The sequence below is a fragment of the Strix aluco genome, chromosome 4 (genome assembly GCF_031877795.1).
Source record: "Strix aluco isolate bStrAlu1 chromosome 4, bStrAlu1.hap1, whole genome shotgun sequence".
Taxonomy (NCBI): domain Eukaryota; kingdom Metazoa; phylum Chordata; class Aves; order Strigiformes; family Strigidae; genus Strix; species Strix aluco.
This window is the reverse complement of record NC_133934.1, coordinates 45691167-45716288: the sequence shown is the minus strand read 5'-3', so window position 1 is coordinate 45716288 and position 25122 is coordinate 45691167. Positions and strand designations below refer to the sequence as shown.

Below are 25122 nucleotides of genomic sequence, written 5' to 3'. Positions count from 1 at the left end.
ACTTTTCACCTACTTCACCAGGGACTGTCATTGAGCAGCTATTAATCAAAGTGTACCTTATATTTCCGGAAACCATGCTCCAATTCTTTATTTGCACTAAGCACTGATGTGATACTGTAGAGAAGCAAATACTGTTTACTAGCTACTTATTATTAAATTGGTGGCCAACTGTAGATGCTTAAAGGATAAGTAAAGAAACAGTGAGAGGACAGACAAGTTAGTATATTCCCCCCAAGTTCATTTACTCCCTGAGCTAGAAAGTGCAGCTAGCCATTTTGTCTAATACCCACTGATGGACTTCAGCTCCTTAAGTTTGTCTGCTTCTTTTTTTCCTTTATGTATATTTTTATTTCCATAACATTTTGTGGGTATGAAATGTTGCTTCTTTACATTCATATAACCATGTTTGGAAATCTGATGAGTTTATTTATTTTGTTTACTCATTCTTCAAACAGAGACCAACCTGTACCTCCGGGTTTTCCCATTTCTTTCTCTGTACGTTCCTCATTGTATTATATTTTTTTAAGGAATTTAACCAGAGACTAATACACAGATGCACCAAGCACTTCGATGGCAGAATATTTTCCTTGTCATTCTATAGTCCTTTCCTAATAATTCTCATACTCTAAAATATTTTAATATACATATATTTTCTGATATGAATTATAATAATCTATATTTTGTAATTTGTTCTATCCATTTATATATATGTAATAAAATATAAAAATTAAATAATTTATAATATAAAATATAGGTTAAAATAGAGAGAGAAATAAAAAATAGTCCAGCAAATCTTTTAGTATATATATGATTTGTCTGCCACTAAACACTCACATGAAATTCTCAGACAACTATTAACAGTAACTCCCATATCTTATGTCCTGTGAATGCAAACCACTAATTTACAGTTACTCATTGCATATAAATAATTCAGGGAGGGTTGCCTCATTGCATGCAAATAATTAGCATGCTGGGGGGTTTCCTCATGTGCGTTAATTCGCTTATTAAAAATTAGTTTCACCTGCTATTTTATTATTAAACTGATCTATATGGTGGGATTCTTCTGCATTGTCCTCTATCAGCCTTAGATTTTCCTTAAAAGCTGAGAAGGGATAGAGTGAAGGATGCGGAACAGTTAATGGTTATTCCTTATTTCTCACTGGACAGTAAGTTCTTCAGTATCAACTTTAGATTTTCCTTCCTGATTCTCAGAAAGCTCTGTCATCTTACTTTTTAGACCATTTCCAGAGCATTCATGAATCTGATGTGGTTTTCTCACTATTGACTTCTCTCCATTTCACTTACTTCTGAAACTTTTTGATAAATTATTATCCATAAGAGGATTCTTTTATTCTGTCACAAGTTTGTTCCTTAAAAGCCCTTGGGTGAGGAACACTGCTGGGAGAGCTGTACCTTCTAAACTGGCAGATGGAATACCTTAAGGCATCTCACTTGCCTCATTTAGGTAAGGGAATGGAGACCATAAGGTCATTTCTCAAGCAAGTAACCTGTTCTGCCCCATATAATTTGTAATTTGTGTTACTGTTCTAACAGTTGAAACCAGAATCACAAAGAAGAAAGATTTCTACTAAGTTTTCTAAGTTTTCTACTGAAACTTATGAAGCATGAGTTTGAAATATTTTATTTCATTAAAGAAAATTCTACCTGGTAAAATTCTACTTGGTATACACTCTTGATTAAAAATGCAGTCAATGAATACATTTAGTACAATGCAATCAAACACAGTTTAGTCTGCTCAGCAGAGCAACTGGGGCTAATCTTCTAGTCTTGAAACTTTCAGACTATCTCAGAAGTGGTTTATGCTGCAAGATGCTCAGTTATAGTTAAATCGCTATTTTACTTATTAAAAAAGAGCAAAATACCATAAAATTATATATTGCCTCTTCACTTAGCTTAGCATATTGATTTTACAGCATTAAACTCTTTGTGTTTCCAAATCTGGTAGTTGATGCTGAATAATCTCCAATATTTCTACTGCACTCCAACCTTCAAATAGTGTGAATAATGGGGATAGGATTCAAACACACATCCAGATTCTGAGCCAGACAGTCTTACATGAACCAAATATTCAACCTCTTTGAATTTTAGCTATCACTAGTAAATTCAGCGTACATTATTCTGTACGGAAAGGCACATTAGACTGATACATATCAGGACTTGTACATTATACTCCAATATGCATATGCACAAATTACAGATATTTACGGTATCTGTGCGTGATGCACATTGCCTGCTTTATCTTAACACTAATGACAGTATTACACTCAGTAAGAAAGGAAAAGCTGCTCTGAAAATAATTGGTTCATTTACTCAGCTCTTAATCCACTAGCAACAACAAAATTTTGGTGGTGAGGGAAAATATTGCTTATCTACTTTTATTTCCATAGAGCGTGTGTGAAAAGTATTATAGGAATTAATCCAAATATTTTTTCATTGCTTTTTTTTTTTTTTTTAAAAGCAAAGAAAACTACGTGAAAAGTTCACAGAATTGCCAGTTATCCCTGTTGATGAGCTAGTCATCCCTGAGTTGGAGACAATTTCTTCCACTTATTGAGAAAATGCAATGCAAACCTCTATCTCCTTTTTCTCTCCTGCTAGTACTTTTCACCCTTGTAATTTCAACATTTTGTGGAAAACAAACAAAATCCCAGTTTTGATGCCTTTCTAATGAATATCTAATAATGATAAATATATTCTAGAATGCTTCCTCTCAGAGTTTATTATGCTTGCTAAATCTTCTCAGCAGTTCATTGGTAATGTAAATTTTGTTCTCTGCCTGAATCTTCCTTTGGAATTGTTGGACTAGGAGAGCTGTTGCTATTCTGAGAGTTTAGCAAATATATACTAAACACAATTTTACCTCTCCCCATGCTGTAATCTCCACAAACAGAGAAGAATGAAAAAATATCATATTATACACAGCCAGTTCCAAATGTGATAATGTATTTATACATACAGTGTATTAAAAAAAAAAAATCTAATTAATGAAAGCTGGCTTAGCCAGAGTTTATGTGAAGAGTGAAAATATATACCTAAACACGAGAATGTCTTATTTTAAAATGTGCATCTACTTAAAATTAAGGCATTTTCCACTCTCAAAGAAATTGTTTTCAATATTCCTCAGCTATTATGCTCTTGTCCTGTTTACTAAATGATGATTAGCCATGATATTTGGCATTAAGAACAGAAACATAATTAATTTGAAAATAAAATTATTCCACCCAAATAAACTGATTTAATCAACTTAATGCACCTACAAATTATAATAAATGAAATCTTAAATACTGGCTAGATCATTGCATTCCCCCTACCTTTAAGAGGGAAGACACATCAGATATTAACCTGACATTATTTAAAAGGTCATTTTCAATGTATCAAGGAGTAGTACTGTATACCCTCAGGGCATGTCAGTTTTTGTCTTTTTACATACTAGTAATCTGAAAAAAATAAGAATAAAATTGTCTATTTTGTGTGGATCAGAAAAAGAGCGTAAGTTCTGTCACCATATTCAATTTTATCAATAGATTTATAATACAGCTACAGTAATAAATATAAACCATGCTTCATTGCCTGTGATTTTGAGGACTTCGCTGTATATACTGATGGATGCAAACACCTACCAAGAAAGAACCTTTCTTAAAATGCTTTTATCTACCAGTAGGTTTCATGGCAGAAAGGCATCTGCTAACAAGGAATTTTTTGTGTAAATAGAGATTACTTTATTACATGAGCTTTGAACAGGTAGCCCAAGTTTTAGCCCAAAGTATGTCTTCTCCCATTAGCCTGCCTCTACTGTACCACAGCCTAGGGTCCCCACATCTTCACGCAGAGTCTGCATTCTCAGAAACCTCACAACAGATATCTCCAAGCTGGTGTTATTACAGCAAAAACAGGGGTCTTACAAAGTAATCACAGTATCAGATTCTCTCTATGAATGTAGCCATAATTTGTATCTAGCAATACTTGTCCTCATTAAAATGCTATGTGGAAAGCAGATCGCAGTGTTGTGACGGCAGCTCTCATCCCCAGGACTTGATGCCAGCTTTCACGCACAGCACACCTCATGCTGTCATCCTCCAGTTCTCCTCCACAAGTGGCAGCCACACTCTGAACCAGAGTTATTAGGTCACCTTAACTACGTACAGCAGGCTTGGGGCTTGCAACAGCAGAATGCAGAGCTGCCATGGCAGCCAACAGCTCATACATCTGTGTACCAATCTGCTCTGTCTCTCAGCAGCTACTTTATGCAGCTACAGCCACTGACTACGCAGGCACAAGCTCTCCATCCTTCACCTGCTGAATGAGGCTGGCACACTCATTTTGAACAGCCAGAGATGCTGCTGACAGCTCGTGTGCTGGAACACACAAGCAGAGGAATACATTTTTTTAAAATCTCACGAAAAGCCCTCACCATGCCAGATGAATTCTGCCTCTGCTGACTCCTGTCCATCTCTCCTCACTCCTTTCCTGATTTAAATTGCAAACCTATCATGCTGCACAAGCAGAAGGTGGAGTGCAGACCCTTGTGTTCCTGGTCCTGCATTAGCACACTTGGTCTTTACCTAGACATTACAAAGATGTCAGGTGGCTCTGAGATGCATCCCCCAGGGCACCTCTGTGGTGAGCAGCCAGCGCAAGGGCCAGGTTTTCCCTGCCTTTCACTGTTAGTGTCTCTCTACCCTCATGCTCCTTCCACTGTCAGGCACTTGTGAATAAAAACAGAAGCTCAAGCAGCAAGTGTCTGCCGGGGGATAAGAGCAAGATGCAACTGCCCAGGGCTTTTCTAGAAGAGTTTCTTTGGATTTGAGCCTAAAGGCTAACAGGTGGTTCTCATGAGCCCAGGCACAAGTGGCCTGAGTGTGACAGGGGCATTTCTGAAAGGCCAAAATGCCTGGAATGAAGATGCAGCAGGGACACTTATTAGGTGAAATCTTTGCTGATAACTTCATGCTCTAATTTAATCTTACCATTTAAACTATATTTATTTAAAGGATGACACCAGATGTCTTCATGTCAGTGACCCAGGTTTCAATGAATTATAATGAAATGAGAAACGACAATTTTAAACCTTTCTTACCATGTTCTTCACATCATCTCACAACTGCAATCTCACAATTTCTCTAATATTACAGAAAGCAGAACAAAATGAGGGTACTATATTTCACGTATCTAAGAGAAGCTTTCTTTAATAGAACTGAGTTGTGCGTGTTGATCTATTTTTTTCCTAAAACTTCAGTATCAACCTCAGGAAACTGGTGGTTTTACCATTGACATATACAAGTGCTAGTTTGTGAAAGTTATACTATCAGCAAGTCAGTCTCTTTCTTTGCTCATTAAGAAAGCTTGTTATAGCTAGTTTGGTTCCTGAATATCCTAGAGGATTAATGTTTATCATGGCAGTATCTGAACCAACAGGAATTCAACTGCTTTATGTTTGTGGTGGTTTGACCTTGGCTAAATGCCAGGTACCCACCAAGTCATTCTACCACTTCCCCCCCCCCCCCTTCCCCCCTTTTTTTTTTTTTCAAAAGGGCAAAAAAGGGAAAGAAAATAAGATAGAAAAAAAACCAACCCTTGTGGGTAAAACAGAAGCAGTTTTAATCTAAGCAAAGCAAATCAAAGCAAAGGTCCACGTGCAGAAACAAAAAGAAAACAGATTTATTCTCTACTTCCCAAAACCAGACTTATTCTCTACTTCCCATCAGCAGGCAATGTCGAGCCTTCTCAGGAAGCAGGGCTCCAATACACGTAGTGGTTGCCTCAGAGGACCAAGGGTGACCCCAACCCCTTCCTCCTTTCTCCCAGCTTTATACTGAGCAGACGTCATATGGTATGGAATATCCCTTTGGTCAGTTCGGGTCAGCTGTCCTGGTTGTGTCCCCTCCCAAGATCTTGCCCACCCCGTCCCACTGTGGGGGGGAAATGTTGGAAAGAGCCTTGGTGCTGTGTAAGCACTACTCAGCAGTAGCCACAACACCAGTGTGCTATCAACACCCTGCCAGCTCCCAACATAAAACACAGCACCATGAAGGCTGCTACAGGGGAAAACCAATTCCGGCTCAGCCAGACCCAGTACAATGTTATGAAATCAGAGATATAAAATCTGCTGTCTTAGAACACAGGCAAATATTTTGGTACTGTTAACATTTTAAAAAATTTGTAAATTAACACCTAACATACCATTGTGTAACTGTGCTCGGTGCATGCTAGAAAATATAAATATTTTTGTTTTCAAGTTTTTTATTTAGTCTTCTTAAATAAAATACTGCAAACATTAATTAAATGTAAGAAGAAACAAAAGCTGTTGACACTTCCATAGTAAATCAATATTTGAACAAATATGTCATCCTAGAGAAGGCAAAATGGCCACTCAAGATAGAATTTTTTTTCAAACAGGTAAGCTGCTAAATTAAAGACTAAAATTCCTCCATATTCACCATGATGCTAATCTGCCATCCCTACTTCTCTCTTTTGTTATTCAAGGAAATTTTGGGTTTTGGTAAAAAATTAGTTACCGACAAAACCACTGTGAGCCTTGGTGTTATTGAACTCCTTCAATGAATGCTAAACCGTGATATGCCTACCGTTAATTCAAACTACCACGATAATTTAGAGAATCTTCTTCTATTAAGCAAGTATTCTAGTTAATATTATGATTTTATCCCTTTGTGTCTATGAAACTTGCTCTATTGAAGTGCTTTAGCCAACAGAGATGGGTCCCATTTTTGTTATGCATTGAAAGGGATTTTTCAGTAACTCAGCTGGTTTAAAGTGAACCCATGTGGAGATTGTGGCTCAAGACCACAATGAAATGGCAAAGATTGGAATAGACACTTTTGCTTTTTTTACCTCTAATGGGATTTGAAGTAACAAAAATATATATATATATATATAAAGGACCAAAAAAGGAAACTAGGTGCTAAAAACCCAAACATATAAAGAGAGCCTGTAGGTAGTTTGGGGCAGGGGAAGTAGTGTTTCGTCAGCCTTTGTAGCATGGGAAGATAGCTAGAGGACATATCGGAGAGAAATGTGATATGGGAAAGTCTATAACATACAAAGTTCCTGCCTCCTTAAACACAGATGAACACTTAAGTGGAATGACATGAATGCACCCTGGTGTGATGGAGCGGAGAATACACAACAGTACAAACACAGATAGGAAATATCAAATCATCAAACTGCAGAGAATAAAGATGCATGTGGATTGAACAACAGTTCAATCAGTTACCAAAAGGACTGATGAATGTTGCAGCTATCAACTAAACAAGGACTTTTTGGAGCTGAGGGCAGACTGTCCTTATCAGGATTGAACCAAAAATACATTTGCCCTCCAGTGCTCTCCTCCAGTGCCCACATTAATATAATTAACTCAACTACAGATGAAATCCTGCCCTAATTGAAAACATGAAAACAACTCTAAAATCCATACTTAGTACTTTAGAATTTTACCCTGTTTGTAGGACTTAGTGACAATGAAGTTTCACAAGGATAGAAACAATACTCTAAAATAACTCCATTAACTAAAATTAATTAAATCCAAAGTTGCTTATGATTGTCTTTAAAAATGTTTGTGTCTAATCATACAGAAATATACAAATAAGTGAAAGTGTTCTGTACTTGAATAGCTAAAATAGTTATAGGCATTTTCTCTTTTTTAAATTAACTGCTGTGGAGTTTTTCGCCTCTCTTTTTTCCTGCTTGCAGTGACTTGTCTCTCTTCTTTACTGCCACGAAGGTCAACTTTCTTCATGAGCTTGAATTCAGCATAGTAAGAAAGAAATACAGGAAATTGCACTTGTTCTGTCAGTCATAAATCTGGCTTGGGTTGCTAGTGCAATGTGTTGTATTCAAGAGCTTTCTTAGATTCATCAATTGGGGAAGTGTCCAGAACCTGTCAGCTTAGCTGCATTCTTTGGGAATACTATGGAAACATGTTTGAAGATGTGTCTTTGACCCCAATTTGAATTGAAACTCTGATGTCTGCTAGACTTGCTGCTTCACTTGGATGTTAAAGTCCAAGTGAATAAAAGAAGGATCTTCTTTACTTATGTAAAATGAAGTGAATAGACTGAGTAGAATGCGAAGCAAATGCATACAGTTCTGAGATTTTACAGACAAAAAAATCCCACTCTGCAGTGTCATATCTGATGAAAAAAGGGTTTTTTTGACTGGGACAGCTGACTTGGTCTTTTACATTCTACTATTTATAGTAAATTTATTGCGTCATTATAGATGATATTAATTTTTCATTGAACAACTGCAGCCTTCTTTAAATTTTGCATAGATATTTCTAATAAAATAATGCATTTCTCTTATTGTGTGCTCACAGTCCCATTCATTAGGATCAGAACCTTAATTTCCTGCTATCCTTTACTGCTTTACACTATTTTATAGAGTTTTACTGCATATGATTTTATACTGCTTTAATATATCTACTAAACAAAAGCCTTCCAAATGGATGCTGGAAAGCTGACAGTAAACCAGAAAACCTACAATGTCCTGATGAGCTTGTAACTAAAAGGGATTGTAAAATAAAATTTTTCAATAATTCATTAGCTAACAAAATTTTCATTTCTAAGAAGAATGAAATGGAGATAATACAAAACAAAGTAATGAGCAGACAATATGTGGTGATGAAACAGTGAGCATGTGAAAGGAATGAATTTTGTCTCTCCTCCACCACCAGTGTATAATACATTAACAAATTTTTGTGTTCATTTGTTGACAAAAAAAGCAAAAATTTTAAATATTTTATATATATATATTTGTTTTGGAAAGGCAAAAAGGTAAATATCTTCAGTTTTATTTATATAATAGAAATATAGGGAAATGTTTATGTAAAATTGACTGGAACTAAGTTTTGATCATCTATGGTGCCAGGAAACACTAAGAGCAGCCTCTTAACAGAAAAAAATTACATTTCAATAAGAAATTAAAGCCAGATGGCTTAGGTACTGTCATCACCAGACACTCCGTATCACATCTGGTAGGAGCTGTGTGTATAGACAAAAGCATCCCATCTCTCTTCTCACATAAAGTTATCGCTCTGAAATGACAACCTTAAGAGTAATCACCCACTTGCCTGAGATGTAAGTCCGTGCTCCCTTTTTCATTCCACCCTGAAACCGTTCCCAATTTCCAAGTCAACCACATAGACTGGGATAGTCTAGGACATCTTTGTGAAGTGTGACACTCTGTCAAGGAGCCAGGAGACATTGTTGAACATCACATTCCTACTGCTCAGCCACAAATGTCGATTGGATAATTGATGGCAAATGTGCAAGTGCTGCAGCTACACACAGGTCCTTTATTGATGAATCAGTTACCGTAGGCATGAATGCATCCTCAGTGCTGACCCAGGTAAGTGTCTCCATACAATTAGAATTGAAAGCTCCTCTTGCCCCTGTCTGTATTTTGAAGGTATGGGAATGCCTACCCTTCAGTAATTTCAAATATTTCTTGTTATCCACATGAGATTTTCTGCAAACACCACTGATTACTCAAAACAGAAAAAGAGTTTTTTGAAAGTTGCAGGAGACTATATATGCAGAAAAAAGATTTTAATCTTGTACAGCAACACATGATGCAATCTCAGAACAATTACATTTATACTATTGCAGCTCTTATGTGACTACTAAGCAGAAAAAAGAGCCTCAATGGAGGCTATGCAGATAAAAGAAAATAATTTTTTTGTCTTTAATTAGGCACTTTAATATCTTCATTCTCATATTCTCAAAATTTCTCATGGTGACCCATGGTGGAAAAGCAGAATTACCCTGCCTACAGACAGAGGGAAAAAATCACATTTCTTTCATCTTCAGCGTCTTAAAGCATACAATTGCATAAATGAGGCGCTCTGTATAGTCAATGAAGAAAGGGGATAACAATTTCTGTCCTCTGGAGCAAGACAGCATACAGATAGAGATCATCTCAAGTCACAGCTGATGGCAAAGCCAGGTCAAGCCTTCTCTCTTTGCCTCCTCCAAAAATAAGGCCAGGGACTGAGTTACTCCTGTAGTAATAGGAAGTTCCAGCAGGAAGAAGAGGAGAGCGCCAAAGGATAAAGGTAATAAACAAGGGGACTGAAAATCAGGTTCACCATTCCTCTTATTGGCATGGGGTGGAAGATGAGGGGAAGGGGGATGATGCTAAGGAAGGAGAGGCGATATCCCTTGCTGCAGTGCATACTGCTCATATTTCTTAATTTCTCACTTAATAAAGGATTGCCAACACTCAGTGCTGGCACTGCAGCCAGTGGCTGGAATTTCCAGGCTGAACGCTTGGAAACAAAACAAGAGCAGAGACATTGCTGCTCTCTCCCAATAGCTGGCTGCTTTGGGCAGCCTCCTATCCTTAAAGCCAGCCCCAGCAGACAACCCAAACTCCAATCTGAGAGGTGCCACTTGGTACTGCTCCTTATTCATGGCCCATAATAGTACTACAGGCTCCAACTTCCCCACAGTTCTGAGCGTACAATATGATACTACACAACACACATTGGAAAAAGGTGAGTAGTGTCATTAGAAGAATCCACAATTATCCCTTCTTTCCAAAGTTACTTGACTTCTTTGAACATCACCCATGAAAGGTAGCTTGGATTCAGGTCTACATTTTGCTCCAGTTTTGGCAACTCTAAAAGCCCAAGGGAGATGCAAATCTTGAAAGAGGATATTTAAAAAATACTCCAGAAGAATAATTTTGTAGAAATCTAGGCAAGACAACCCTTTCCAACATTTTGGATTTTTTTTTTTTAACCATAGTGGGATATCAGACATGTGCCTGGGAGGATAAATGTAGCTATAACACTGTTTGCTCTCCAGTAATCTCTTTCTAGAATAACATTCCCACAAGGCTATCATCACCCACTTGAAATTATAGCATAGGGACAAAGTATCTCTCCAGAAACCCTGACAGAAAAGCTTAAAGCTATGTCTTTTGGGGGAGGGGGGGGGGAGCGTGGGGCTGCACACAGTAGTTACCAGTAGCTCAGTGACTGAAGTCATAGGACTGTGCTGTTCTGTTCAACTTTTATCTTGGGCATTTATTTTTACCACCTACTATATGTCCACAGTAACACACTAGTTCAAATCAGTTTTATATAATTTTGATGCAAGCTGGTTTGTTCCATGAAACTGATCTTAGGCCATGATATTCCAACTGATAACAAGTTGAGGTGGAGGGTAGTGGAGGAAAAGGTTAATTTCTGGCCAGATCAGCTTCCTAGTCCAGCTCACCAGCCACTCATATGAACACCATTGGTCAATAGAAGGAAAGGAAAGACTTATCAATGGGTACAAAAGGATGGGAGGGATAGCAGCAGTCCAAACACAGATCAATTGATACTCCTCTAAAAATTCACTTTTTCTTTTACAGTATAGTGCTTTCTCCTTATAAGTCTTATAATCACAGAAATATTTTTTTTATGAAAGGTTTGCTAATATTTTCTAATCTTAATTCCAGTACATGCTGCTTAGTATTTCTTAGCATTTTAATGAAGATTTATTTCCATTCTTAGGTCTGGACAAACTAAAGGATGTCTAAACCGGTCTTTAAGTAAAACAGGTAAGTAATTACACTAGTTACATGGTTTGTGCATGACACCTACTTTTTCCAATATCTTCACACAACATGGGAAAAGCATTTTCACTTCAACTAGACAAAAAATGTTTTTAAATCATTCCACCAATTTCATTTAGTGACTGTCTGCAAAATGATGGATTAATATAGTTTAATCTTTCGTTTTCCTGATATCAGAGTCCAGTAAGGATCCATTTAGTTACAATGTGAAAATACATAGTTTATTTTCTGATTTGCAGCTTTTCCTGCCCTATTATGTCAAAGTGAGCACAATAAACTTTAAATCAGCATAGTTAAAATATAATTGAAATGATGTTTAAGCAAGCTTAGTACATGGGTGTCTGTCTTACATTGTTGTGACTATAAACTTGACCCTGAATCCCACAGCAACATGGAAGACTTTTCTGATGCTGGGACTCTCTGAATTATTTAGACAGAAATAATAGATTTTCCTCTTGCAGACAACATTTGCAAAGTTTTGTTTTCACTATGTGACATTAACTTAGCTTGACATTGTAAACATCCATTCTAAAGCAGCATTCTAGCTTTGGGGGTTTTGTTGTTTAATTTCATTATATAACAGAAAAAAAATTTAGATTGACATTGTGGATCATTAACAGCCCTTGGTGAGCATCCAGTAATTTAGGAGCCTTCTTTAGTAATACAGCTTTTTATGATTAATATTCTTCTGTTGTCACAGTTGCCCACTGACTCTAATTTCATAATATTTCCTGCAGATGGAGAGAAATAACATGCATGCAAGGATAAAGAGGAGGAAGCAAATTTCAAAACAATGCCGTAATCTTCATTACAGAAGTGTTCTTTTAGTAATTAATCATGGAGCTGCACATATGGTGTCTGATTTATCCTCATATTTTCACCAATCCAAACCTGCTATGATAATATTAACGTAAATGTAATCATACCAGTTTTCAGTCAGTCTAAGAGCACAGAAAAACTTTTTTTTTTCCTTTGCTTTTTCCATGAGTAATTCCACAATTTTTTTCCACTAGAAACCAGGAGAAAAAAAAGTAGCCACAGTGTCACAATTTTAGCTATTGTGGACTTCACTTCTTTGTGTCTTTAAAGGAAGTAGCAACTTCATTATTTCACTCTCTTTTGGTGGGTCATCAGTTATGTTCTTCTGGTTTAGGATTATTTCATCAATGTTTTTACTCTTAGAAGATGTTAAGATATTCAGCAAACAAGAACAGTTTTTCTAGTGAGATATGTCAAGGGCTTCTGCCCTCTGCTTAAATATTCTACAGTAAAATTTAATTCCTGCTGAAAAGAAAAATGGAACTGTCTCTTAACATGAAGCAAGAGGAAAAAATATTTCTCAGTCCATAATTTTTTCCCTAAGCATATTTAAGAGCATATTCTGAAGCTTTTGATAATTTATATGTACAATTACTTGATTTTTGTCTTCACTTTCCACTCTGTTCTCTAATCCCAGTTCTGCCAAATTCTGAACCCTTCATTTGTGAGCAGTTATGTGGCTTCTTCTGGGTATAGATGTATGTTAGTACAAGCAAAAAGGAGTAGCAGGATTCTTACTGTCCAAGTCCTAGAAAGCATAGCCTTTTACTTTCTGTTCTCTATTTCTTGATAAACTTGAGACTAGGTAAACTCAGAAATGTACTAAATTAGAAATTTATGGGCATCACTTCTTAAATGGTACTTTTTTTATATTTGAAAACTCAAAGATACCAAATTTTCATATAGTGATAATATCAGCTCTTCCCCCCCCCTCCCGCCCTTTATATAAAGTATCATTAAATTCTAAAAATAATTTACTACGTAAGAGTCTTTCTCTGGATTGTTTCTCCTCCACTTATTAACAAACTTCAGATGAATATATTTGTCTAGACACATCATTTTCAATTGGGAAGCTTCAACTCTGAAGCTGCACTTTTACCACTCATGTTTGTAAATAAACCTTCACTGCACAGTGCATATTCATTCAGCTTTTGCATTGTATGTTGGCTGAAAGGAGTTCGACTCCGTAGAACTTTCCTATTTCTTTGTGCCTCAGTTTAAGTTACTTAAAGGAGGTGTTTTAACTAGTGAAGTTTTACAGGTAACATTTTGTATTCCATGAAATGCTGCAAGGGGAACATGTTAGAAATTGTAATAATTAAATACACAATCATTAACACCAAAAAAATGTGTTTGTTTTGTTCAGAAAGAGGCCATTTGTGAAATAAATTACTATCAAAAGGAGGGATAAGAAAGTAATGTAAAAGATAACACAGGAAAACAGAAGTGCATAATTACTGCTGGACATAAATACTGGAAATAGAAGAAAGTTATTACATGTATCCCACACAAATAATTCTGATGCGATTATTACAGGATTGTGATGGAACAGATCCCTCAGACACTGATCTAAAACTAGGAAAACTTCATAATGATTATTGGCTTACAAACTTAGTTTATACACAGAACGAACAGTGTGCTGAGAAGCTACTTGTCCCTAAATATTCACTGACAAGAGTGATAGCAATAATCCTTTTCAGCAAATGGAATTCCTTCTCGTGCTCCCTAACTAGGTGTGGCTTGTAGATTGGTGGACCTTACCAAAGGTCACCTCAGAAATCCAGTTTCAGTGAGAAATGCCTAACCACTGCTAAGGAACTCCCAAAATTACCAAATCTTTTCCTTTCTTAAAAACACCAGACCTGACCTTACAGGGATGTTAACAGATATAAATCAATGTACCACAGCATCCTTCTGATGCATGCTGGGATAAGAAAAGTGATGTTGAAAGTCATAATGATAATCTGAGGCCTTAAGAATCTCAGATGTATGGGAAGTTTAAAATGAGTCTTTGAATCAAAAAAAAAAAACAACCCACAATTATTTTTGCAACACATATATATAAGATTGTAACTCTTTTCGAAGAGCCCCAATATGATACTTAACACAGATTTTCAGAATTCAGAATTTCTATGCATGCATAAAATCTACTGTTCACTTTATTTATTAGAAAAAAGAACAAAGGTACAAGACTCTGTGTTTATGTTTTAACCATTGAGAGCTTCATGATCAGATCTTTAAGCTTTCCTCCAGCATTTACATATGATAACTCCAGGAACAAATACCTAGTTTATCAAAAATACAAGACTAACTAAATTTGGAACTTTTGTCTCTCACAAGGAAATCAGAGAATGATAAAACCAAAATTATTAGCCTTATTACTTCACACAGTTCATGGAGAAGTCTGATGCAGCACATAAATTAATAAAAATACTCAGTACAGTCAGTAAATTATATCACAAACTTTCATTTATATCTCTTATTAATATGAGAGCTGTTCTATCTCAGAAATTATGATAACATGGGAGTGGAGGATGTTATTTTTGATATTGATTTCTAAGGCTTTGGAAATAAAAATCAGTTTTTTGGTATAGCTTTATTAATTTTTTATGTATATACCATGCATATTTTTACAAAGACAAGCATGGAAGCACTTTTAAAAGTTTACTTATGCATAGAAGAAATTACTGAGAGCCTAGAGCAGTGGATGAATGTGATCATCACACCGAAAGGATATAAAGGACACAAATATATTAAAATATGAGATTTTTGGTCCATAGGGTACACCAATTTAAGATCTGATGCCTGAAGCACTCTACTAATGCTTCAAATGAAACTTCCAAGGTGCAGCTAACCTTCCCCCACCTCAGTGACTGCAACAAGAACATACAAATGTAGACTGTTCAAATATTTTTGTGACAATAATTCTCAAAGCATAAAGGAAGAGAATCAGCCTATTATTAGACAGTAGACTAAAATGTAATTATAGCTAAGCAACACAGTTTAAGTTCACTTGAAAAACTGTTTCCAGTTCAAAGAATAATTAGCATAATACAAAAGTTAAATCTCAGGAGTGATGTTAATTATGTTTTTTCTTTTAGTGTCCCAAAGAAAGAATTAAATCAGCCCATGCATCAACGTGTCAAACATTTTTTTTACAGAATATTACTGTTTACCACAACAGCCTGGAGCAAAAATCATAAATTGTAAAATAGAAACATAATTTTCACATTAAAGTGCTACCATACCACTAATTATTGCTGGGTTTCTGAGTTACATAAGAATATAAAGATAGTGTAAATGGAAGACAAAAGCATATCATATATGTTAGAGGAACAAATTTAAAATTAATATTTTAACTCTCCTCTATACTAGCTGAGATTCATTCACCTTAAAAGCAAAAGCATAGGAAATAAATGCAAAATATGATCAGTCTTCAAACTATCATAACCTGGTGCTGTCTGTCTTGTGGTTTATTTTAAATAAGAATTATCTCTGTCAAAGGGCTTGGTAATATGGAAAAACAGCAATGTGATGAACTGTATTTCAGTTTGAAAATCAGCACTCAAGATTAAAACCATCAATTTCTCACTGAAGATGAGCTTATGGCTAACCTTGGCTGCTGCAAGGAGAGGGAGGACCCATGCAACTTAATTCCATTTTACAAGGACAAGCCAAAAATACTGTCAGGAAGAGCCTCTCTTCCTTCTCTGTGGCCTCTCCACTGCTGAAACAGATGATGAGCTGAACTCATGTTTCCATCTTGAAACAGAGTGAAGAAGAAAAGAAGGACGCAGTGTTAAAATAAGAGGTTTCATTTTAGTATCAGGTTTTGCACTCCTGTGAATACTGTAGGGCTAACTGAGCAAATGCTTGGAAATGATACTGTCTTTCTGACCATTTTCTGAGCATTCATCTGTCAGACTTGAGGAATACCTGGACAACACTGAGAAAGTCTGCCTTTACCAAAGGTCCTTGGTCTCAGATTTCATTCTACAGGTTCAACAATTTCAAATCTTTCATAAAAAGTGAACAGTCACCAAGATATTGTACAAACTTTATGTCTTATGAAGGTTTCTGCTTTTTGTTGACTTAAGACTCAAACCAGACTCTTAGAAGGGAAACATTAAACACTGCTAGAAATGGTGATGAGGAAGGAACAAAAAACGCTCTAAAATGTGGCAAAATAATTCTCCTTCTCCTGAAAGCAAAATGGAAAAAACATTTTCAAGATTAACATGGTGCATCCCTTCTTTTAGTTAAGTACAATAGGTTATTTTCTGCTATATTAATAGAAAGTTGGACTGCTGAAACTTTAAAAGATTATTTGTGAGTTGATCAGTTGTTCATATGCATTTAACTTTCCATTACACTAGTTTGTTCTCAGAAAGCAGATACTAGTCTTTTCTGTGTGAATCTTGCATAAAAAAATAAATTTCATGGTGCCAAGGATAATTTCTTTAAAAAAAGCCTTAAATTTTAGTAACTTTTCCATGTAGAGAATAGAATCGTAAAAATTATATATAGTTGTACTCAGGTGCACTCTCATCTAGATTTCATACAGGGAACAAATACATCCTAGGAATGATAGCCAACACAGGCATTCTTATGCTGGTCTTGATTAGAGGCCATATTGCTATGCTTTCCTGGAAAAAAAAGAAATCCTTTTGTGGCAAATTATGGAACATATAATTCATAAGTGAAGTTTCCTCCTAATCTATTTTGCTTCTCTTCTTCACTTATTTGTAAGTATTTTGTCTTTACATGTAGGTACATATTAGAACCTTTTTCAATGCTGGCCATCAACATCTTGAGTTAGATCACACCTAAAGTACTGTGTCTTGTTTTGGGCCACCTAGTGCAAGAAAACTGGATAAACTGGAGCGAGTTCAGCAGAAGGACAATGGGCAAAACTGATATGGGGAGGTTCAGACTGAATATAAGAAGTAACTTTTTCGGTTATTTTTCCCACTTTTCTGCAGTTTATTTACCTTTTCCCCTAAGGAAATCTTCTTAGGTATCATGGCATTTTCATGCATCCAATACTTTTGTTGCTCCTGTTTCTTGTTATCACTGGAAGGGCATGACTGTCACCAAATACAGTCCTCATTTATATAATTGTAATATTGGTGGTACTGTCCTCCTAAGTTATATAATTTTAATACTGGTGGTACTATATTCAGTCTCTAACAGAAACAAAAGCTTCATTTATTTTTTGACTGCTCTTGCGTATGAATTAAGAATTCCATTGAGCTGCCACAATCATGTGAAAGAGCTTTTTTTCTTTCTTTCCTAGTAATTATGGTGGACAAGGTGGTGTTTTAAATAAAAATTTATGAAAAAAAAAAGTTAAAAAAAAACCTTAAAATGTTCAACTTTGAAGTATGTTATAATCTGCAAGCTATTTGAAAAAAAAAGTTTATTTCCACTACCCATCATGAAAGAAGAAAATTTTCTACCTGTTTTTGCTTCATGACTCATTGATTTGTTTAAGAGTGATTAGTAGTATAATGATTTACATATTATTTAGGAAGACAAAGTTCTGTCACAATAATGAAAATACATACAGTTCAGAGTTACAATGCAGAAAGCATCTAAAATATTTTGTTTCCTAATGGAAGCGAACATATGCAAAGTAATAATCTGGAAGTTCCTATTATTTAATGAAAGAACATTTTTTGTAAGGAATAATATTTTATGTAATTAAATGTCATGAGCTGTTTTAAGATTATTTTACTTCTTGTTGTAGATATTAAGAACAACTTCATGAAGAACCTAAAAATTATTTCAGAAAGTTTTATTATGCTGATTTTAAAATGACAGTGGTTTTTAACACAAGAACGCCCATTCAGTGGTAAAAATATTTCAGAATTACAATAAGCCTTACTTAGAGGAAAATGAAAAAAAAGCTCACTCTTGTCAGGAAAAGAAAGAAGTATTTTAAATATCCTTCATCTTCCAACTAACATTTTCAAGTACTTTATTATACAAAAAAGTCTTTCTGAAGCCTGCTCTGAGAAGCACTGCTGGACACCAATCTCAATTAATTCAAATGCAAATAAACTGTGAACTTCAACCTACTTCAAGCAATCAGTGTAAGCACTGCCAACTCTTCCCTCATTTAACTCTTTAGAACTTCTTATTTTCTTAAGATTTGCACAACTCAGCAATGCAACCAAATAATTCACTACTAATTTCACTTAGTGTATGGTAAGAAGAGTGATTAATTGAATAGACTTACTATGAGCATTTCTAGGGTAGTAAGGGTAAATACCTGCATAAATATTTCTATCAAATAAAGCTAAAAAAAGGTAACAAATACATATTTTCAAGTCATTTTCATACCCACTTGATAAGGAATCATGCCTGGCTAGACCACAACAGTTTGGCTGATTTGAGCTTACTTCATTACATCTCTTGACCAATATACTCAGCCATTACAACCAGAGCTATCAACGGCAAAGAGGAAATGGGAGATACTGGCAAATGTGGAGCATTTTCAGAGTTCTGCCACACTAACTGTGCAGAAATTTTTTTATCTGCACTGGCCCATCCAAATGAAGACATATCTGTTAATAAATGTAACTGCTGGAAAGGAACACAACCTACCTACTAGGAGACAAGACTTTGTCACTAGAGGTTACTCAATTAACCCAAAAGCTAAAGAAGTCATTTGTCAAATAGCACAAAAGAGAGTTAGCCTGTGGGTTTGATTTCTCTTTACTACATTCCCTGGGCATTAGCAATCTTTGATATTGGGGTGCTAGGGGGAGTTTCATACAGCAGTTTTCAAAGGTGGTGGTCAACCACAACTCTTATTCCACCCACAGACTTCTCAATATCTCTTTACTACAGAGACAAAGTTTCAATTTACTGTTCTTCTAATAATATAAAAGGGTGTTCTTTGTCTTTTCTGTTTACCAAGAGGCAAGGAAAAGCATGCTGTATTAAATATGTATAATATCTTATGCAAACAAGTTCCCAGCCTTTTCATATGTTGACAGCTATTCCCTAAGCTTCAGTAAAGAAAAAAAAAAAAAAAAAAAAAGCTTGAACTATAAAACTGGATTAAACAGATTTGCAAATAAACTTGCTAATCTATTTACTTTGCTTTAAAATTATGAAGCATAATAGGCCAAGCTACACTGAATAATTAACGATTATTTTCCTGGTTTTGCTTAGAAAAACTGAAGAACAAAGTTGAGAGTGGCATTTGATTCATTAGTCCCCCTTGAGCCCATGATTGACTCCTATGTTATTTAATGTCCTGAATTGTCCCATAACGTTTGCCAGTCTGGAGAAAAAAAAAAAATCAGAATTGGCTACCTAAGTCTGACCTCTTACCTCTGAAATATCTAAGCCAAATTCAGAATTGTTAAAAGGCAGAACTATTCATATTGGAGCTCCACCTTTTTATTCAGGTTTGAAACTAACAAAACCAAGCAGAGCCTTGCTTTCAGTATTATTTTGTAGCCTCTAAAAGTCAGAGTGGCACAAATGTCACTAACATGTAACTAAAATATTATATAAAACAATGGTTTAGAAGTGCATGCATTTATCCCAAGGATAAAAAAGTTTGCTATTAATGGAGACATAATTTATGTGATTGTAACAGTTCTTTTTTTCTAGGATTGAATATCTTTGCTTTTTTAAACAAATAGGATTATTGGATAAACTCTCACCAAAAAAAAAAAAAAATAGCAGAATGACAAACCAGCATGATTACCTAGATCCAGAACACACCTAGAACTGAGCAACCACAGCATTTGGGTTTTTACTAAGTACCATTTACTGTTAAAGTCTGTAGCCCAGCAAATAGCCAAGTGATGCACTATCTAAGCTTAGGATGCCTGACAGGTTGTAAGTATGTTGATATCATCAATAAGCGTATGCCCTCACATGCACCTCTTTGTGTGTTGATCAGTGTTAGCAGGGTCTATAAAGCATCACTTTAAACAGGGGATTTCCCTGAATAGTGATTTTATGACAAAACTCCTCCCTGAGCTTGCATTAATTCTGCAGTCAGCTGTTTGTTCAAGTCATTAGTATCCAGTTTTCTTCAACTTTTGAATGGTGTTAAAGGTCTTGGAACTGTACAGTATACAAAATCACATCCTTACAAGTGTACAAATATGCTTGAATAAGGATTACTACTGAAGACAAACTTTTTCTAATTAGAACAGATGGCCAAAATGGCTATGGACCACACCTGATGTATATGTATATTTAGAACACCATTTTGCTGAAAAATAGCAGTGCCATTTTATTTCCTTGAGAGTCTACATATAATTTCAAATCTCCAATTTTAAAGATAATTTATTAAATAAAGCAGCCAAATACAAATGAAGGCGAAACATTACATAGAAAATACAATCAGATATAAGATAGAAATTTAAAAGCTCAGAATTAATGTCTTAGGATCAAAGTTTATCATCTGATTAATGCTGGTAAAAATGACTGATCTCAGCAAGATCAATGACTTTTATTCATGTAATGATGGATATAGTCCCTTTGCAGTTAACAGAACTATGTGTATGAATAAAGATTACTCAAGTGAACAAGGATTTTCAGATTCAGGCCCTATATATTTACAGCTAAACATCAAAAGTTTGGCCATATAATTAATAGGTTGGTTTGGGGCTTTCTTTGGTGGTTTTTTTTCATCAGTTAATGCATTGTTTGCACCACATGTTTCAAAATTAACTTTTCCAAAATATTTTTGTAACGTCTACTTTAGAAAGCAAGCCTCATGAATCTTTATACTTTAAAAAGTATTGTTTAAAATTCTATCAAAACATTTCAAAGCAGATTAATATTCACGTCAATGGCAGATGATAAGAGCTGTCCTAGCTGATGGGTAGACTATTAATCAAGATTTGCACCCAGTACAAGTGCTGCGTAATAAACTTTCTTTCCCTACTGTTTGAGAGAGGAAGGCAATAGCTGCTTTATAATTGAGGGGTGGGGGGAATAGCAAAACATATGTATTTCCTAATTCTACCTACATTTAATGAAAGCCCTGACAACCTAAACTACTTTCTCCTCAATTTGCTTGCTTTCAACTTTACTCCTCAGTAGTTCTGTGTTGCTGCCCGATGGTTATTTTTATATTCCAGCTGATAAAAATATTCAATAGAAACAACCCACCTTAACATAAAATAAGTGATGCAGGAGTTAAAAAATAATATAACAATATGAAACAGTCTCCTTTCATCAGCTTCATCTCATTAGCAAAAGTTACACTCCATTACTACAGCTGTTATCACTTGTGCAGGACAACTATGTAAAGAAACAATTGTGGTTTAGGTCCCAGTTCCAAAGAAAATTCGTCACAGCCACAAGAATGTAAGGTGCTACATAATGCTAAAAAATACAGGGTGGGGACCTCATTCGCCTGCTTGTTGTGTTCAGCCATCTCAGTAGCACTGGCTACAAGCAGCAGCAGCCCATCCCTTCTGGAATCAGCCTTAATCTCAGACACAAATGTCCCTGCATGGTGCTCTGTACGTGTAGAAATCCCTGCGTGGCGCTCTGCCCTGTACGTGCAGAAATCCCTGCGTGGCGCTCAGCCCTGCTCGTCTGCAGAAATCCCTGTGTGGCACCCAGCTCTGCGTGTGCAGAAATCCCTGTGTGGCACCCAGCTCTGCGTGTGCAGAAATCCCTGTGTGGCACCCAGCTCTGCGTGTGCAGAAGTCCCTGTGTGGCGCTCATGACTGCGTGTGCAGAACTCTGACAACTCACAGAAGCAGCAGAAAACCCCTCTGTGAAGCAGAGCTCTCTACTAAGCTTGCAAAAGGTTAAACGCTGCTGAAATAGTAAGACGTACATTTCGTATGTCCACACTTCCAGTTCCATTCAACTACAGACAACAGCAGTCCTATAACATAACATAATACGGTATTATTAAATCAGAGATTTGCATTTACACCTAGTTGTAGCCTGGAGGAAGGCCTGACATTCACCAGTCGATATCAAAGGAAACAATCCACAACTTTCATGGGCACACACACACCACATTGACCTTGGAGGTAGAGGTGGGGATGATCCCTTTCAGAAAGGTGCGTTTCACAAGTTCACAGTGTTACAGCATTAAATTGTTCATCAAGTAACAAGGTATCACCATCCTTCTGTTACACACGTATACAGGCACACACAAGAGCAACATGAGGCTATGCTTTTAAATCCTCTTTAATTCCTACTTTGCTCTGTACATCCCAGAATGACCTTATGTATCCCTTCTTCCCCAGACAGAATCAATTAGAGCTTTTCTTGTCCCCCAAAACTGGTGCTTATACAAAGCAACTTCTGTAATGTCTTTTAATATCTTTTTATAACACTCAAGATTTCCAAAAGCAAATATTTTCAAACATATAAATGTTAACCTGATAGCAAGTTTACAAGAAAAATAAGCCTCTAACTTCTCATTCTAGATTCATCTTTTGTTTACAGAGCCCTTCGTACTGAAAACCGCACACGTCTTTTCCAAGTGTTGCCCCTACACTGACCTAAGGGCTAATGAGCTCCCAACTTTGCTCTGCTTTTAATTGCCAGCTCCTCCATCCCATTCGTCACCCCACTACCACTTCTATGAAGATATCAGCTGGGAAAAAAAAAGAAAAAAAATTTCCTGCTTACCTTACCCAAGAGTCACTAAAGTCCTCAAGGGGAAAAAACAAACCGCCGGGTCCCCGCCCGAGAACCGCAAAGAGCGGAACACTTCTCCTCCGTTCAACAAAGCCGAAAGCGGACCCCCGCGATCCGCCGGAGGGAGCCAGCCGGCCCGGGGACAACTCGAAGCAATTCCCGCCGCGGGCAGGCGCGGGGAGCCCCGCCCGGGAGCACGCCCGCCGGCCCCAGGCGCCGCGGGGAGGCGGCCGGCGCGCCCGCCCTTCAGCACCCGCAGCGCGGCGGACAGCACCGGCCCCGCTCCCCCCGCCGCTGCCGCCGCCGCCGCCGAGCCCGGCTGCCGCTGCCGCTGCGCCCCCGCTCCGCTCCGCTCGGCCCGGCCCGCCCCGCCCCCGGCCCGCCCCCGCCCCGCCCCGCGCCCCCCGCAGCACCCGACGGGCACCAAAACTTGCTCTCAACTCCCCAACACGCACACGCACCCTACAGCCCTTTTAAAAATTTTTTTCTTTTTTTATGGGGTGGGAGAAACTAAACGTCTTGTATTACCCCCCCGCTCCGTGTCGCCGAAGGGCTCCCCGCCCCCCCGGAGGGCCGCTGCCGCGATGGAGCTCAGCGCTTCCCCCCCTCGGTCTTCCCTCGGCGGGGGCAGCGCCCCGCTCCGTGTTCCCCGGCCACCCCCGTCGCCGACTCCCCGCCTCTCTCCCGGCGAGCGGCTGCCCCCGAGCGCTTGGGGCAGGTGGCAGCACGGGCAGAAAGAAGAGCAACGGCTGTGAAATAGCGAGCAGTTCCCAACCGAAGGGCAGAGGATTACTGGGCTTCCATGTCTGAAGCAGGGTGGATGTTATGCAATATTCATAAGCTTTAATATATCAACCGGCTATCTGAAAACTCAAGTGTGCTGGAGGCTTTGCACAGCCTGTATAGGTAATCCCTACCATCCGTATCAAGTGTCGAGATAGAGCTCCTCAATGGTAACCCACACCAAAAACATTGGCATGCTACTGTGAATCATCTTTAGTTATGAAAAACATAAGGGGAAAAAAAAATCACCCTCATAAGACTATTAATTACATCCTCTGTTTATAAGAAGGAAAACAGGTACCTCTGGAGAAACAGAAACAAATAAAACAAAAAAAACAATCAGAAGCTAATGGCCTCAAAACTTAGAAATACGTTTGTGTGAAGTCAAGCAAAGAAACAATAGTTTGAAGTCTCACTTGAATCTGTTTCACTGTGAGATAACTAAACCTGTATCTGATTTATTACTTTTAAACTAATTTACTATCCATTCCACCACTTTTAAACAGTAACTACTTAATCTTCAGTGTAAAATCATTATGAAAATTAAATATCTACTCTTCATGGCGTTATAGGTTACCTGCTTCGGGCACTTCGGGAAAAGGTGTTACAGATTAAAGTATTAAACTGCCTTTAAATCACCCATGACTAGGGTAAAGCCAGACAGAGGTCAGCTTTCTGATATACACTAGCATGCTAGGTTAATTATACTTGTGTCTACATGTGGAATAAACTTGTAGTGAGAAACAAAACTGGGTAAATCCCATACTTAAAGAACTGAACTAGTTAACATAGGGAATAATAAAATGGGATAGGTTGGATCACATTAGCTTATCGCTGTTTTGTAAGGGAGTTCTTATTGGGCTGCTAATTAGGTCATGGCACTGCAAGAAGAAACGTGATTAACTTTTACATGCAACGTGTAGAGTATAAAGCCAAATCAACCAGGCTTTTATTGATCCAATCCTTTATAATTGCCAGTTATCATAAAACCAGCTTGGCTGGCATCCGGATAATGTTTCTGAAGCACTATTGTTCTCCTTCTCCCATCTTTTTTCTCCTAAGCTCTCTCAAGTGTTTTGCAAAGTACAGATAGAATTAAAATTGCACTACTTAATGACAATATTTTGGGTACAAAACTGATAGAGTCAACTTTCTTTCCTACTAGCACAGCTGCACTAGAAACTCTCCTGGGACAGAGGTAAACCCAAAAATGGTTTGTTCCAAACTAAGTGGAAACTGAAATCTTGTGAGGGGAAACATGGATCTTGCCCATAC

At 37.2% G+C, this 25122-nt stretch overlaps 1 protein-coding gene across 2 annotated transcripts in view; it reads right to left on the bottom strand.

The window, feature by feature from the left end:
* The window catches only part of FSTL5 (follistatin like 5), a 332447-nt gene extending 309102 nt beyond the window's left edge, over window positions 1-23345 (bottom strand). For both annotated transcript variants that reach the window (XM_074822912.1, XM_074822913.1), the window contains exon 1: window positions 23056-23345. The gene's annotated coding sequence lies outside the window, so the exon portion shown is untranslated. The remainder of the gene's footprint in view (window positions 1-23055) is intronic.
* Window positions 23346-25122: the final 1777 nt, after the last annotated feature.